The 17,037-nt window shown below is 44.7% G+C and overlaps 1 protein-coding gene and 1 non-coding gene across 2 annotated transcripts in view; both read right to left on the bottom strand.

Annotated features, from left to right (window-relative positions):
- The window catches only part of Shld1 (shieldin complex subunit 1), a 70,592-nt gene that overhangs the window by 36,121 nt on the left and 17,434 nt on the right, over positions 1-17,037 (bottom strand). The gene's annotated exons all lie outside the window — the stretch shown is intronic.
- LOC116902492 lies at positions 1,845-1,952 on the bottom strand. The gene has a single exon (XR_004388107.1). It is a non-coding gene; the product is annotated as a U6 spliceosomal RNA (small nuclear RNA).

The raw sequence follows: 17,037 nt of genomic DNA, 5'->3' as shown, positions 1-17,037 counted from the left end.
ACTTGGACTCCCGTGCTTCGGAAACGGAGACAGAAGGAGTGCTGGGGCTCACTGGCCGGCCAATCTAAATAGTGAGCTCCAGGCCCATGAGAGACCCTGCCTCAAAGGGCTTGGACAACATTTCTAAGAAGCTTATCCAAGGCTGTCTAGTGTGGCCACGTGTATGTGCACACTCATGTCTATATACTCATCCACATACATGAATATACACATTCAAGTTTTTAATCTACTGTTTCTCTGAATGTACATTCTAGAAAAAGACAAACTGTAGGAACAGTAAAAAGAAAAATGTTAAAAAAAAAAACCTTCAGCTTGAGACTGAACTTGAGGGAAAGGACAGAAGGGTGAGTAGGCAAAGGAGAGGTTTTGAGGTGATAAAGCTATTCTGTGTGGCCTGGCTGTGCTCCGATGTGAGGTTCCTCCTACAGGCCCTCTTATCAAATGCCTGGTCCTCCACTGGTAGCAAGGGCTGTCCTAGATGGTTGTGGGTTCTTAGGGTGTGACTCAGTTGGGAGAAACAGTTCCTGGGGGAGTCACTGGCCTTGAAAGGTTGTCCTTGGCCCCTGGCTCTCCTCTCTCTCTCTGCCCCACCCTATTCTCTGGAGGAACAGCCTTCCCCATAGTGTCCTGCTTTCTGAGAATCTAATCAAGCCCACGGGTCCAAGAAACCATGACAGAAACCTTGTAAATCATGAGCCACAATAAATTCTTCCTCTTTTAAGTTTTTTTTAAAAATGAATATTTGGTCACAGTAATAAGAAAGCTAACCAACATAATAACACAGTGGTCAATAGAAACAACTTTACATGTGTCCAAGTCCAGAGGTTGTACCACACCTAGTGAACACACCTGTGACCTATGTACTTTGCTGACAGCAATAAGCATGTCACTGTGGTGGGGAGAACTGTGCATACATGAGAGAGGATGTATATGGGGAATCCCTGTGCTTCCAATTGTGTTATGAACTTAAAAATGCTCTGAAAAGGAAGTGCTTTTATTTTTACATTTTATATTCATTAAATACTAGAAGGAGAAGAGCTGAATAAGTCTTATAAAAGCTGTTAGGCTGTTAGAAAAGTTCGTTTCTGATTCCTTTATTAAAACAGGCCTTTCCATGATGGGGATGTTCTTCACGAGTCACCTAACATGGAGGTCACTCTTTAGCACTTGAAATAGGACCACCATGACTTAGGTCCATGGGTTTTAGAGGTACATGGCCTTATATAACTGCTGGTGCCATATTGGAAAGACTGCTCCAGAACCTCATGGTTCTCCAGCTCAGAATGGAAACTGGTTGACCCAAATTCTATTTCTGAGAGCTGGCACACAGCGTATCATCTGCATTTCCAAGCTCTAAACTTCAGGAAAGAGGCACCATTTGGTACTTCGGCGTCTTCTGTCCCAAATAACCCAGCCTCCGGTGAACCCCAGTGGAAGAGTTCCTACTTGCACATGACTAGAAATGTCCTGGTGTAGACTGATGTGGCGTAAAATAAAATAACTATGCGTATGGCTATTTAGGCGTGCATGCATTTCAGAGAAAATTTCTTAAATGCCACCCAAATAGCTTTACCATTTAGTGGCACCACGGTGTGTGAGGATGCCCCTGACATGGAAGCACACAAAATGGCCGAAGTCACTTTAACTCCCAGCGGGTCGTGGCAGGCAGTGGCAATACTGTGCTTGACAAAGGTCCCCTGTGCTGACATCTGTACTGCAGAACGCTTATTATTTTACCAGATGAGATATTTTTGAAACAAAAAATGTCAAGGGGTAAAAAAAAAAAATTAATGCAGCCGTAAAGTGAAGCACTCACTTTCATATTTAAAATAAGGACTGTTTCATTACTTTGCACGTCATTCATGACATTCGCGCATCATCCTGGTGCAGGGGCCATCCTAATCCTCTCGGGATCACTCCAATTTTAGGATATGTGCTGCCGACGCAAACACTAACTTAGCTAGCGAGCTGGCTAAGCAGGCTGAGGAACCTGCAGACACCCCGATGACCTGGGATCGATACCCGAAACCCACACGGTGGGAGGCAAGAAGTGACTTTCCTAAGCTGTCTTTGGAACACACACACACACACACACACACACACACACACATCATAATTTCTAAAATGATAATTTCAAAAAATTAGATTGCAGGTTTTTGGTAAGAAGTCAAAATATGGTAACGCATATAAATGAGAAAACTCGGGGCTGGAGATGGCTCAGCAGTCAGGAGCACAGGCTGCTCTTCCAGAGAACCTGTGTTCACAAAACCTGTACTGGGTGGCTTACGACCGTCTATAACTCCAGTCACGGGGGATCCAATGCCTCTTCTGGCCTCTGTGGGCAAAGAGATACAAGCAGGAAAACATTCATATACATCTAAGTAAATATTAAAAGGAAGGAGGACTCTAGGCCAGCCAGGGATATTTGAGACTCAAAAACCTAACAACAGGGGTTGGGGACTTAGCTCAGTGGCAGAGTGTTTGCCTAGCAAGCGCAAGGCCCGGGTTCGGTCCCCAGCTCCGAAAAAAAGAAAACAAAATAAAACAAAACAAAAAAAACTAACAACAACAACAACAAAAACCAATCGCAAACCTTGAGTCAACCAGTAGGGGCTGAGGAGGGAACTGAGGTGCGATGTTGGTGACAAGGAGGCTGGGAAGAGGACTGTGTGACAGGAACAAAGACCCACTCACTGTGAGGGCTGGGGGCAGATAGGCCAGGTGGCAGGGGAGGAGAAAGCTGCTTCTTTTTTCTCAGTAAACTGAGGAGGAAGCAGAACCCTTGGAAGCAGATAACATCACTTCCTAAACCGACAAAAGCCAGCCTCGGATTTGGACAGGAGGGGGCGCCAAAGCGCAACGTGCAGCCCAACCCACAGCCTGAGACCTGGTCAGGTCACAGCCTGAGGGAGACAGAGGCCTCATCTACAGAGACTGGTAGCAGTGGGTCAGTCACCTCCACTCGCATGCTTGCCACGCTGCAGGACTCTGAGGATGGGAACTGCAGCTTCCCCATAGCAACTAATGATCCCCATGTCTGCTGTTGCTGTTCGTGTCCTGGGAACTTCTCTTCCATGGTGCATGGAGACCAGTGTTGGTCTCCGGCTCACACAATATGGCAGAAGTGATGCCCAGGTCCTCATGCTCATATTCTCTCTCTCTCTCTCTCTCTCTCTCTCTCTCTCTCTCTCTCTCTCTCTCTCTCTCTCTCTCTCTCTCTCTCTCTCTCCTCCCCCTCCCTCCCCCCTGTCATATTTTGAGGACATTCTGATGCCCAAAAAAGGGGGTTTCTAGAGAAGAACAGAGATTTGAGCTTCTCAGAAGCAGGCTCTCCACCTCTGCCTAGGCTTCAACTTCACCACCGAGGCAGAAGCAGCTAAGCTAAGCCCTCCTGGGTTTCTGGCCTCCAAAACTGGGAAAGGATCAAGACGTGCAACTTTCGTCCGTTCAGTTTGGGGTACTCCCCGCAGGTAGCCAAAACCCCTAGCCCTCCGTACACACTTCACATCTTACACTGCAATGACCTTTACCAAACTGTACCTTACAGGCTGAATAACAGTGTCAGTCATAGGTCTCCACACAGTTTTTAAGCCCTCGTAATTAGTATACAATGGGCATTATACATCTGTGATCAATTTTCTCAGGGGATGTAACTCAGACGGTGAAAGACTTCAAAAGACCATACAGAGCGATGACATCATCGTGTATCTCAGCAGTACACCAGGCTGGCTTTTCCCTCGCTAGGCTCTTTGCCCAAGTTACCCCTGGAGATGAAAGGAAGGGGAGTAAAAGCTTCTGCTGTGAGAAGGTGGAGCCTGTAGGCTAAGCCGTCAAAGTGAAGGTGACAGAAGTAAAAGCTTGTGCTAAGGCACGGACAGCAGGTTATCATCACGTAAAGTTCTCCACGCTTTATAAACGTGCTCACATTTTTCATTTTGCTTTTAAAATTCTTTTCAAGTAAACACAGCTTCTATTATGAATATTTTATACTCTGTTTTCCTGGTTATTCATCTCCCAAATGGGGAAGGCTGCCTTTAACTCATACTTCATCCCCAGGAGACAGCACGGTGCCGGCATAAGTGCTCTCTAACATCTGCTAAATGAGGACACGGAGCCTGTCCAGTGGGCTGGTCAAAGAACGCCTGTTGAGTGCCCATGCGTAGCAAAAGCTGCCGAGTCTGTAAAACTTAACACGATCTACGCTTACATGGACTCACCCCAACACCTCTGGTTTGTGGCTTTCCTGTGTTTTACTAAATTTGAGTTTAAAAAAATTATTTTAAGATAGGGTTTCTCTATGTAGACTCGGCTGGCCTTGAATTTATAGAGATCCACCTGCCTCTGCCTCTGCCTTCTGAGTACTGGGACTAAAGGCATATGCCACCAAATCCAGCCTGAATTTTAAAAATCACAGTACCTGTGCAAACACTTTACAAAGAGCGCAGCTACACAAACACTCACAAGCCCTCATCTCATGTTCTCTCCTTTCTGTCATCTTTCGGGCATAACCACAAAGGTTTAAACAGCGCTTGTAGTTTCTGAGGCATCTGAAGTCAAGAAGGCTTCACTGGATGCTTACCATACTCCACAAGGTCAACGCGATGACCAAGATGGACACTGTGGTTAAGCAAAAATGGGTTTGGAAAGAATTATCTTCAATATCGTCAAATTCTTCTATCATCAGAATAGGTTTGCTTTCAAATGGTGTGTACAGATTTTAAAATTGGAAGAAAATAATAGAGTTCCTATCGGGGAGGAGTGCCGCTCTTATAAGGAAGGAAAGCCTGGGCTGATCCAGTCGGGAACAATGAGTGCAGAGGCGCGCAGGCCACCGTGCGCAGGCGCACAGCTGTGCTCTGCAGCCGGATTCAGAAGGACGCTCTGCTGCGCTCTCTCTGGGTCTCTGCACAAAAAGCTATGCCTCTGAACCCTGTTTCCTGATCTGTAAAATACTGACACGGTCTGGAGATGGGGGGTCCTCTTTTGGAAGAGGGGGAAGATTATATGAGATACATTGTCCTTGGCTATAGAGCAAGTTCAAGGTCAAGCTTTGTACATGAAAGCTTTTCTTAAAAAAGACATTCCCAGAGCTGAAGGGTGGCTCCGTGGTTTTGAGCACTTGCTGCTCCAGCCGCGGACCTGGGTTCAGTTTCCAGGGCCCACAGCACACCTGGAACGGCTTAACTCCAGTTCCAAGAGATCAGTGTCCGCGTTCACTTTCTCCTTATGCACAGAAAACTGGCATTTTAGTAACAGAGCTCACTTGATAAGCAAAAGAAAATATACTAGTTTACTTTTTTTTTTTCTTTTTTTCGGAGCTGGGGACTGAACCTAGGGCCTTGCGCTTGCTAGGCAAGCGCTCTACCACTGAGCTAAATCCCCAACTCTACTTTCTTGTTTTCTTAACATTTATTTATTTTGTGTGTGAGGTCAGAGAACAATGCTGTGCCAGTTTTGGGCACTGAACTCCAATTGTCAGGCTTAGTTACAAGCACCTTTCCCTGCTTGGGCCATCTCCCTGGTCCTGTAATACCAGACAGACTGTCCAGATTGTACAAGCATATCACATTATCAGAGGCCTTTGCTGGTCATCTTATATGAATTGACTGCCCCCTCTTCTCAAATGCTGCTTATGAATTGGCCCCAGCCCATCTCTAATACCGTTTATAAATTGGCCCCCTCGCCATCTCTAATACTGTTCATGGATTGGTCCCCCATCTCTAATACTGTTTATGAATTGATCCCTCCCCATCTCTAATGCTGTTTATGAATTGGCCCCCTCCCCATCTCTAATTCTGCTTTTCTTTTCCTCATAACACATCTGATATACATGTCTTTGTTTAATTGTCGATCTCCCTCTTCCACGTAGAATCTGAAAGCCTCCTGGAATGGTTTGAATTCATATTTTATCCACTGTCTCCCCAGTGCCATGTACAGGGCCTGGAGTCTCACTGATGCCCAATAGCCATTTCTTAACAACCAGATGAACACCATCTACTGCACTGTAAGAAATCCAGTCAGCAGGGGTCAGGTAATGCCCCAATATAACATGAAAATAACTCTGTACGTTTGTAGTTGGTGTCTATATGCAGGTGAGGGCAGGCACAAGATAAGGCAAGGCCTGTGATTGGGCAGTGAAAAGGGAAGATGGGCACAGAGTTTTAGAGAGAGGAGAAAGGGACAGAAGAACCAAGATGGAGGCGGAGAAGGATGACCCAGATCTGTGTGGCCTTAAAGGGCCACAGGGAGTAATGAATATTTCTTAAAGGGATGGATTTTCATAGGACAATTTGACTTATCTAGGTGGGCAGATTATATCATTATCAATTCGTTGTGAGTTTATTGTGCGGACGTTCTGTGGAATGAGAATTTAACATATAAATCTAAATGCTAAATTACAAGCTTATTGAGCTTTGATCTTAACAGGTTACTGAGATTGTGACTATAACCACAGGGGGCAGATGCTGGGAATGTGAACAGAGTCTGCAGTAAGAGAGCCACAAGACAGGCGGTTTCCGTATGGAACTGGCGTGGGAACTAGATAGACGGTGAGATCACTGCAGGGCCCAGAGAGTAGCCGGCAGCAGCGTGAGATGGAGATTGGGAGCTTAGCGGTTGAGACACTTTGCTGATTAAGATGAAAATACCCCATAGATGCCATGTGGCCCTATTGGTAGATTCCTTTTTTTTATTATTTACTGCTGCATACACTAGCAATAAGTAATATCCAGTGATGATAATAATTCACACAGCAAAACCAAAGCTCACTATCCCGCTGGCCAGTTTTATAAAAAGCAGGGAGACCATGTTACTGAGTATTTCAGATCCAACAAACATGACCCATAAAACTTTATGGAAACCCCCTCCGGGGTGGGAGGGAGGGACAGCCTTGGTTGTTTTCCAGAGTCCACTCAACACTGACAGTTCAAAGACTTCTAGACTCTAAGCAACAGTTATCCATTTTCTTTATATCCTCCATCTTGGCTGATAAGCGCCCAGCACAAGAAGCAGCTCACTATGCTAGCTCCCTCAGAATCCCTCCAGCCGCTGGCCTGTAGACAGGTGCTCACCAGCTAGCACCAAGTGAGAAAAGCAGGGACTACAGAAGGCTGAATTTTGTTTTGGGATTTTTCATTTTAGATATGCAAATATCAATTCTTCCAGAAATAGTGATAGGTTTGCAAAGAGAGTGATATTTTAAAGCTCTTTCCTTTAGAAAATAAAAATAGTACAGCAATCTATACAGATCTTTAAATTTAAAAAAAAAAAAAGGGTTGGGGATTTAGCTCAGTGGTAGAGAGCTTGCCTAGCAAGCGCAAGGCCCTGGGTTCAGTCCTCAGCTCCGGAAAAAAAAAAAAAGACAAAAAAAGATGTATGTTTCTTTTAGGGGTTGGGGATTTGGCTCAGCGGTAGAGCGCTTGCCTAGCAACCGCAAGGCCCTGGGTTTTCTCCCCAGCTCTGAAAAAAAAAAAAAAAAAAAAAAAAAAAAAAAAAAAAAAAAGGTTAGATGTGCATTGTCTCAACCCTCATAGCAACTAAGTATCAGTATCATTCTACTGATGAGAAAAGTATGCGTGAGAACTATCTACCATGGGTCACAGGCAAAGAGAGGCAAGAGAATTTAATGCAAGCTCCCAGACATAATCTATTTATCAGTTATTCTATTGCTAGTGAGGTCTCAGCTCAGCATCAATACAGTCATGTCAGAGATACCAGCTCAGCATCAATACCCCTAAAATCAGAGATAACAGCATCAGTACCCCCAATATCAGAGATAACAACCCAGCATCAGTACCCCAATATCAGAGATAACAACTCAGCATCAGTACCCTCAGTGTCAGAGATTACAACTCAGCATCAGTACCCTCTGTGTCAGAGATACCAGCTCAGCATCAATACCCCGTGTGTCAGAGATAACAACTCAGCATCAGTATCCTCTGTGTCAGAGATACCAGCTCAGCATTAGTACCCCGTGTGTCAGAGATAACAACTCAGCATCAGTACCCTCAGTGTCAAAGATATCAGCTCAGCATCAGTATCCCCAATATCAGAGATTACAACTCAGCATCAGTACCCCAATATCAGAGATACAACTCAGCATCAGTACCCCAATATCAGAGATACCAGCTCAGCATCAGTACCCCAATATCAGAGATACCAGCTCAGCATCAGTACCCTGTGTCGGAGATACCAGCTCAGCATCAGTATCCTCTGTGTCAGAGATAACAGCTCAGCATCAGTATCCTGTGTCAGAGATACCAGCTCAGCATCAGTACCCTCAGTCAGAGATATCAGCTCAGCATCAGTATCCCCAATATCAGAGATAACAACTCAGCATCAGTAGTTCCCCAATATCGGAGATTACAACTCAGCATCAGTACCCCAATATCAGAGATAACAACTCAGCATCAGTACCCTCTATGTCAGAGATACCAGCTCAGCATCAGTACCCTCAGTGTCAGAGATATCAGCTCAGCATCCGTATCCCCAATATCAGAGATTACAACTCAGCATCAGTACCCCAATATCAGATATTACAACTCAGCATCAGTACCCCAATATCAGAGATACAAGCTCAGCATCAGTACCCCAATATAAGAGATACCAGCTCAGCATCAGTACCCTCTGTGTTGGAGATACCAGCTCAGCATCAGTACCCCAATATCAGAGATAACACTCAGCATCAGTACCCTCAGTGTCAGAGATACCAGCTCAGCATCAGTACCCTCAGTGTCAGAGATATCAGCTCAGCATCAGTATCCCCAATATCAGAGATAACAACTCAGCATCAGTTCCCCAATATCGGAGATTACAACTCAGCATCAGTACCCCAATATCAGAGATAACAACTCAGCATCAGTACCCTCTGTGTCAGAGATACCAGCTCAGCATCAGTACCCTCAGTATCAGAGATATCAGCTCAGCATCCGTATCCCCAATATCAGAGATTACAACTCAGCATCAGTACCCCAATATCAGAGATTACAACTCAGCATCAGTACCCCAATATCAGAGATACCAGCTCAGCATCAGTACCCCAATATCAGAGATTGCAACTCAGCATCAGTACCCTCTGTGTCAGAGATAACTCAGCATCAGTACCCAATATCAGAGATAATAACTCAGCATCAGTACCCTCTGTGTCAGAGATTACAACTCAGCATCAGTACCCTCTGTGTCAGAGATACCAGCTCAGCATCAGTACCCTGTGTCAGAGATACCAGCTCAGCATCAGTACCCTCAGTGTCAGAGATACCAGCTCAGCATAGTATCCTGTGTCAGAGATACCAACTCAGCATCAGTACCCCAATATCAGAGATAACAACTCAGCATCAGTACCCCAATATCAGAGATAATAACTCGGCATCAGTACCCTCTGTGTCAGAGATAACAACTCAGCATCAGTATCCCAATATCAGCAATAACAACTCAGCATCAGTACCCCAATATCAGAGATACCAGCTCAGCATTAGTACCCCAATGTCAGAGATACCAGCTCAGCATCAGTACCCTCTGTGTCGGAGATACCAGCTCAGCATCAGTACCCTGTGTCAGAGAAGATTGCTTGCAGGAGGAGTTTACAATGGCTGGGTTTTTGTCCAGTTTGAGGCAAGAAGCCTTTAAAGAAAAAGCATTCTAGTTAGTTCATGTCAGCTGGACACATGCCAGGGTCATCTGGGAAGAGGTAAGTTCAGTGAGAAAATGCCTCCATCAGACTGGCCTATAGGCAAACCCGCGAGACATTTTCTTGACTTATGAGTATGTGGTATTTCTTGTTTAATGACTGATGTGGGATGGTCTCGAACACTGTGCAGTGACACCCCTTGGCAAGTAGTCCTGGAGGATATAAGAAAGCAGGCTGAGTAAGCCATGAGGAGCAAGCCACTAAGCAGCACCCCTTCATGGCCTCTGCTTCTGTTGTTGCCTTTAGTTCCTGCCCTGACTCCCCTCAGAGGTGCAGTGTGACCTAGAAGTTGTAATAAACCCAGATGAAACAACCCCTTTCCCCTACAGGCTATTTTAGCCATGGTGTTTATCACAGCAACATGATTTCTATGTAGTTAGCTCAGACCTCCACTCCCTTATCCAGTGACCTGCTGATACCACAGGAGGAACATACTCTGAGAGTAAGGGGAACTATGAAGACCTCTGTCCCTAAACTGTCACGTCCCATGCCTGGAACATTTCTCTAAGCTCTGATCTCCATATCTTTAATTAGAGGAGAAGAGGCCCTGTATAGCTCTCTTCCTGCTGTGAGTGGACCAGAGGTCAGTAAGTGTTTATCTGAGCTATATGTGCAAATGAAGGGATGCTGACTGGCTACTGCTGAAGTGACAGTGGTGGCTGGGGCAATCTTATCAATTAATTTGGAGCTTGGAGCCAGATGTCCAGATTCAAAGTATAAGATGGTCCTAAATGCCAGGGCATCTGCAGAGCTGGCCAAGTATTTGATGATTGATAGATAGATGAAGGATATGTGTCTGGTGCTCCAAAAGCACGAGTTGAACAGAACATCTGTATGTGCCTACTGCCAACCTCTCCTGACCCCCCGAGCACATCTGCAGTGGCAGTGATGCAATAGCTTAAGACTTACAGTCACCACAGAATGTGGGCAAATGCCCTCATTCACATGCTCACACAAAATAACGCAAAATTACACATGCATATGTATGTAACAATAACTAGTGAAAAAAAGAGGCCATGAATTTGAAAGGGAGCAAGGATGGGTATACGGGAGCGTTTGGAGAGAGGAAAAGGAAGGAAGAAATGACATAATTATATTATCATCACAAGAAATAAAATACTTCAAAAACTGTAGTACAGATAAAAGTTTATGGAGTTACCCTGCTGTAAAAATATACTAGTTTCCATAAACAGATAATTTTAAGGATTGAACCACAAGGCTAGAAGGCAGATTTTTGATGACAGAGGGCAGTGTTGCAAGCCTCAGAAAATTATGCCCGGTCTTTGGATATTTAATAAAATTTGACTTGCTGGATTTATTAAAAAAAAAAAAAAAAAGCAAAATAATTATGTAACTCCCCAGAAGTCCTGCAGCTACTCAGAACAGCTATCTGCTAATTGCCATCCAGCTCAGTGTCAGCCTCCTCCACCATAGCATCTGTTCCCTTGGTTACTCTGCATCTAGGGCAGCCTCTTACTGAATAATACATCTTTGACACAAGCACAATACAGACAAAAATAGGCAATAAACAAACAACAAAACAAAGAAACAAAACCAGAGTGACGGTGAGGCCTCAGTGTGAACAGCCAGTGGGAAAGCCACCCCGAACACTGACGAACCTGTACCCACCAGATGCCAGTCGGACGCTCAGGTTCTAACAGTCCTAAGTATTGAATCCTGCTGTGCCTTCTGGGAGGCGAGACTGCCCCCAGTTGAGTTACTTTCATAGCCCACAAGGTTGTTGTAAAACGTAGGGTCACAGGGAAACCATCCCCCTGCAGCTGCCGAGGGTCGGATGAACTGGGCCATTCCCAGTGGTAGAAGAGAAGTGCAGTAGGGAGCAAGTTGGACTATGACCTTGTGACCTTGTGACCACCATACTTTACCTGATGGTGTTACTTGGCTATCTAACAGTAAAACGGTGATATAAAGGAATGTAGGGAACCTAGCTGTGAGCTCAGGGTAAGTCGATGCTAAAGATTTCCTTAATGACACCATGTAGACAGGATGCTCTCAGGAAGGACTCTAAATTGTGGTTCTCAGGTTTCCTAATGCCGTGACCTTTAATACAATTCCTCATGGTTTAGTAATCCTAACTACAACACTATTTAGCCGCTACTTCCTAACTGTAATTTTGTTACTGTTATAAATTATAATGTAGATATGATAGGCAGGACATCTGATATGTGACCCCCCAAGGGCTGGAGAACCACAGGTTGAGAGCCACTGCTCTAAACTGTGGTCCTATTCATCTCATGGAACTGCGTGGGTTTCCGGCTTTTGTACAGACATGTACAACCAGATCCTGTCTGCTTAGCTACATCGTTCAGTAATGTTTAAAAGCTGTCATCACTTATAAATACGATTTTGGAAAGAGACGACCGCCCAGCACTTCTCACCTCCTCCTAGGAGTGACTCTTGCACCTCCACCTCTGCAAGTGTCACCGAGTGTGTCACAACTCTGTCCCCGTATCACAGCAACTCAAAAAAAACAACAAAAAAAAAAGAAAAAAAAAAACCAAAACAAAAAAAAGCCGCCCCTAAGTTCCTGGGTGGGGTGTTAATTGGATGTTCTAAAACAAAATTTCCACCAAGATGAGCTCCTAGCAAAACTGAATTCTAAATACACACACATGTGGGATATGCACGTGTTCATGCGGGTGTACACGAATGTGCACGTGGGTACATGTACACATGTGCATGCGTGTAAAAGCCAGAGGCCAGCACTGGATCTTTTCTTCCATCGTTCCCCAGCCTACTTCAACTTTATTATTTTCAGTTATGTGTATGTGTTTAGGTGTGTAGAGGCGCCCATGGCCAGAACGGCATCCTGTTTGGAGCTGCAGGCCCAGGTTCTGACTGACCAACATGGGGGTCCTGGGAACTGACTCCAGTTCTCTGCAAGAGCAGCAAGTGTTAAACTTAAATGCTAAGCCATCCCTCCTGCCGCATACCTCATGCTTTCCTACCACATTTCTAGCCAAATGTGGAGCTCAACAATTCTGCTACACTTGCTGGCTAATGAGCTCCTGGGATTCACCTGTGACCCCCAAGCACTGGGAGGACGACCGTGTTCTACCGCAGCCGGCTTTTATCTGGGTATTAGGGATCAGAACTTGGGCTCTCCCATCTTTCTTAGCAAGAACTTTATAGAGTGAGCCATCTCCCTACTGCTACTCCTTCCTCATTTCAAGATAACTCATTCTATAGTTCAGGCAGACCTAGAACTCATGGCAATCCTCCTGCTTCAGCCTTTCTTTTTTTTTTTTTTTTTTTTTTCGGAAGAATTATTTGTTTGTTTCATGTTTGTTTCATGTGAGTACACTGTAGCTGTCTTCAGACACACCAGAAGAGGGCATCAGATCCCATTACAGATGGTTGTGAGCCACCATGTGGTTGCTGGGAATTGAACTCAGGACCTCTGGAAGAGCAGTCAGTGCTCTTAACCACTGAGCCATCTCTTCAGGCCCTGCTTCAGCCTTTCAAGTGCTTTTACCCCCCCCCCCCAAGTATGTTTATGGCACAGTTTTGAGAAGATCTTTTGTTAGTTATTGGACTTATATTTTTGGATAAAATCTGCTAAACTGGTAATATTTGGCATATTTGACATAGAGCTTCCAGGTTTGAGTCTATCGATGAGAACATTTATTCACCAAATGCACTGAGATACATGTATAAGGAGATCCGAGACTGTCAGTGACAGCGAAGAGCTGGGCAACTAAACATCCATCCTGTATCATTCACCACATCAGATAAATCGTGATCGAACATACACTGAAATGCTGTGCAGCCATGAAAACAGGAGCACTGTACACACACTAGTGTGACGAGATGCCCTGTCTCGGTAAATGAGAAGGACGCGGTACAGTGGTATCATGGGACCCATTCTTTCTGGCAGTACTCAAACTCAGGACCTCATACATAGTGGACAAGTGCTCTCCCACTGAGCCTCAGCCCAGAGCTACCCCCTATGCTTTTAAAACCTGATGTGCTGTTCATGCATCTGAACACTCAGGTACCTGAGTATCTGTTTGTATGAAGACACTTACAGATGCAGGGAAGCAGCTGAGAGGACTTACAAAGTTGTTTACGGAGACGCTTCGTAGGTGGCTCTGTGTAAATCCTAATTATTTCATACATTTCACACAGAACTTGCTCTGTATATGTAGACCAGCTGGCTTTGAACTTATGCAATCCCTGTGGCTACTAGTGCTGCAATTATATCCTGCCTTATGTTTGATTTTATATTTTGCTGTAATGTTTACTTTTTTATTTCTGTTTTTTAAAAGAATGAAGTAAAACTTTATTACTAGAAGCTGCTGTGGGACTAGAGCTGGCTCAGTGGCTAAGAGCGCTGGCTGCTCTTGCAGAAGCCTGGTTTGGTTTCCAAGACTCACAGAGTGGCTGATAATTATCTCTAACTCCAGTTATAGGGAATCCAATGCCCTCTCTGTCCTCTGAGGATACTAGGTGTACACACAGTGCATATGCATACATGCAGAAAAACATTCATATATATGCAGATATACATATACATACATACTTACATTCAATATTTATATAACCAAACCTAAAACACATGCACACACAAAGCTGCCAGGCGTAGTGGGCAGGGCTGAAGTAGGGAGATTGCTGTGAATTTAAGGCCAGCTTGATTATCTAGTGAGATCCCATCTAAACACAAACAGGGCTGTTGAGATAGCCTGGTAGGTAAATAAAGCCTGATGACCTGTTTTTGATCACTGGGATCCACATGTTGGAAAGAGAGAAACAACTCCTATAACTTGCCTCTGATCTCCACATTCCCACCTCACCCCACACATTAAACAAACAAATAATCAAATGTATTTTAAAAGCAAACAAAATAAACTAACTTGGGCTGGCAATATAGTTCAGTGGCACAGTGCTTGCCTAGTGTACATAACACAGACAGACAGACAGACAGACAGACAGACAGACACACACACACACACACACACACACACACACACACACACCAAACGAAACCAGACTAACCTTATCCTAAGTAAAGGCCTCTCTCCCAAATCTAGCAGAAGTAGTTCTACAAGAAGACTTCGGATATGCTCTTACACAGCTTACTGTCTGAACTCATTTCTACCTTTTAAGAAGCACAAGTCTTGGGGGCTGCAGAGATGGCTCAGTGGTTAAGAGCACTGTCTGCTCTTCCAGAGGTCCTGAGTTCAATTCCCAGCAACCACATGGTGGCTCACAGCCATCTGTAATGAGATCTGATGTGCCTGAAGATAGCAACACTGTACTCACATACATAAAATAAAAAAAAAAAAAAAAAAAATAAAATTGGGTAAAAGCGGAGTGGACCATCGGCTTTAATCCCTCCTTCTTCTTCTTCTTCTTCTTCTTCTTCTTCTTCTTCTTCTTCTTCTTCTTCTTCTTCTTCTTCTTCTTCTTCTTCTTCTTCTTCTTCTTCTTCCTCTTCTTCTAAGCCCTTCCAACCACCTCCCCCCCCTCTCCTCTTCCTCCTCCTCCTCCTCTTCCTCCTCCTCCTCCTCCTCCTCCTCCTCCTCCTCCTCCTCCTCCTCCTCCTCCTCCTCCCTCCTCCTCCTCCTCCTCTTCTTCCTGTCTATTGTTTTTTGTGGTGCTGGGAAAATCAAGCCAGCAACCCAGCACACATGATAGGCAAGCACTGTACTGCTGAGTTGCACCCCACAGCTTGGAAGCACGTGGTCTAAGGCTTGAGCTAGATTCCCCTAAGGGAACTTGAAGGAGCATCCTTCCAACACTGTTAAAATAATCCTTGGAACCACGACTTGGGACAATCAGGAGCATCCCACAGAAACAGCACAGAAGAAATGGAGTACAGAGTATTTTCAGAACTCAGGAATGTGTATTACACTTCCAAATTTAATTTCATTGTTTTTCGAGATAGTGTCCCACTATGTAGGTTGGGCTGTCCTGAACCAAATTTAATTAAAAACAAAACAAAGCAACATCACTGTGCCAACTTTAAATCATAATTAGATATAACAATGTGGCCAAGAGTTGTCTGCAGCCCAATACAGGAGGGTGCACAAGGCAAAGGCCAGGAAGCGGCTCGACCCTGCAGAGCTGCAGCTGAACGTGGAGAGTTCTGTGCTGGCACAAGACCACCAGCCAACTAACCCTCTGGATGATGTAATCGTAAATGAAACAATTCAGGGAAGAAAAAGGCAAAGGTCTGCAGACCAGTCATTTACTATAAGTACAAAACTCAAGTCTTTAACGACACCATGTTGTTTTACTGGAGACAGAAGGCTGGCAGCCACTACGACCACCACCCTGAATTTTCCCTTGGCCTGGATTTTCCAGTTCATACCCACTGAACACACAGAAACAAAACCTCATACTTAAGAAGGAAATACTGGTGTCTTAGCTGATCTTCACACCATAATCAGGCACGATGGCTGAAGTCCATTTCCCCGTCACTCTGCAATGACACAGTAATGCTGTGTCCATGACTAGAAACAGGGGAGAGTACTGGGAGCCAGCATGGTGGATCGTGCCTGTGATCCTAGCCCTCAGCAGGCGTAGGCAGGAGGATTACAGCAAATTCAAGGCCAGCCTCCACTACAAAGTGAGTTACAGCTCAGCTGGTGCTATAGAAATGAGATCTTGTCTCCAAAACCAGGAGAAAACGAAAGTCCCTGGGCCCACACTGTTATTCTATCACAATTCCACTGTTGGGGCTGGAGAGGGGGCTCATGGTTAAAAGCACTGGCTCCTCTCCAAGGACCCCAATCAATCCCCAATAGCCATAGACACTCACAAACAAGTCTCAGGGTATACAACACCCTCTTCTGGCCTTCCCAGACATTGCATTCATACATCACAATGACATTCGTTCTAGAAACACACACATATCATTCACTCGCTCTCTTTCCATATATATACTTTATACAATTATATATAGAAGAAAAATATACCTTTATATATGGAATAATTTAGCTTCAAAGAAACAAAACAGTAGAAATATATATTCTTTCTCTACATAATTATATGTATATATAGAGAGAATGTACATCTACATGTATTGGTTTCTTTGAAGCTAAATTTAATTCCTTCATACAGAAGGTAGTTTGTCAAAACTGATACCTGACTCAAGGTTGGAATAGACTCCGAGTCATCCTTTTCCATGCTTTCAGACATCTCTTCTCTCAGAACCCCTCTCCATGCTGAGGGTGGTCCTTAGCACCTGTCCTAGACAGTACAGACCATCTTGGTGGGTCAGACTTGGTGAGGTAGGTCAGTCAGTGGTTGAGCCTGCAGCTCCTGACACTGCAATCAGGAAGCAGGGCGGGCTCAGGCTGAGGTGGGCTTAGACTGTAAGTCTTTCA

Source organism: Rattus rattus, chromosome 5 (assembly GCF_011064425.1).
Source record: "Rattus rattus isolate New Zealand chromosome 5, Rrattus_CSIRO_v1, whole genome shotgun sequence".
Lineage (NCBI taxonomy): Eukaryota > Metazoa > Chordata > Mammalia > Rodentia > Muridae > Rattus > Rattus rattus.
Note: the sequence above shows the minus strand (reverse complement) of the source record. Positions and strands in the feature narration are given on the sequence as shown.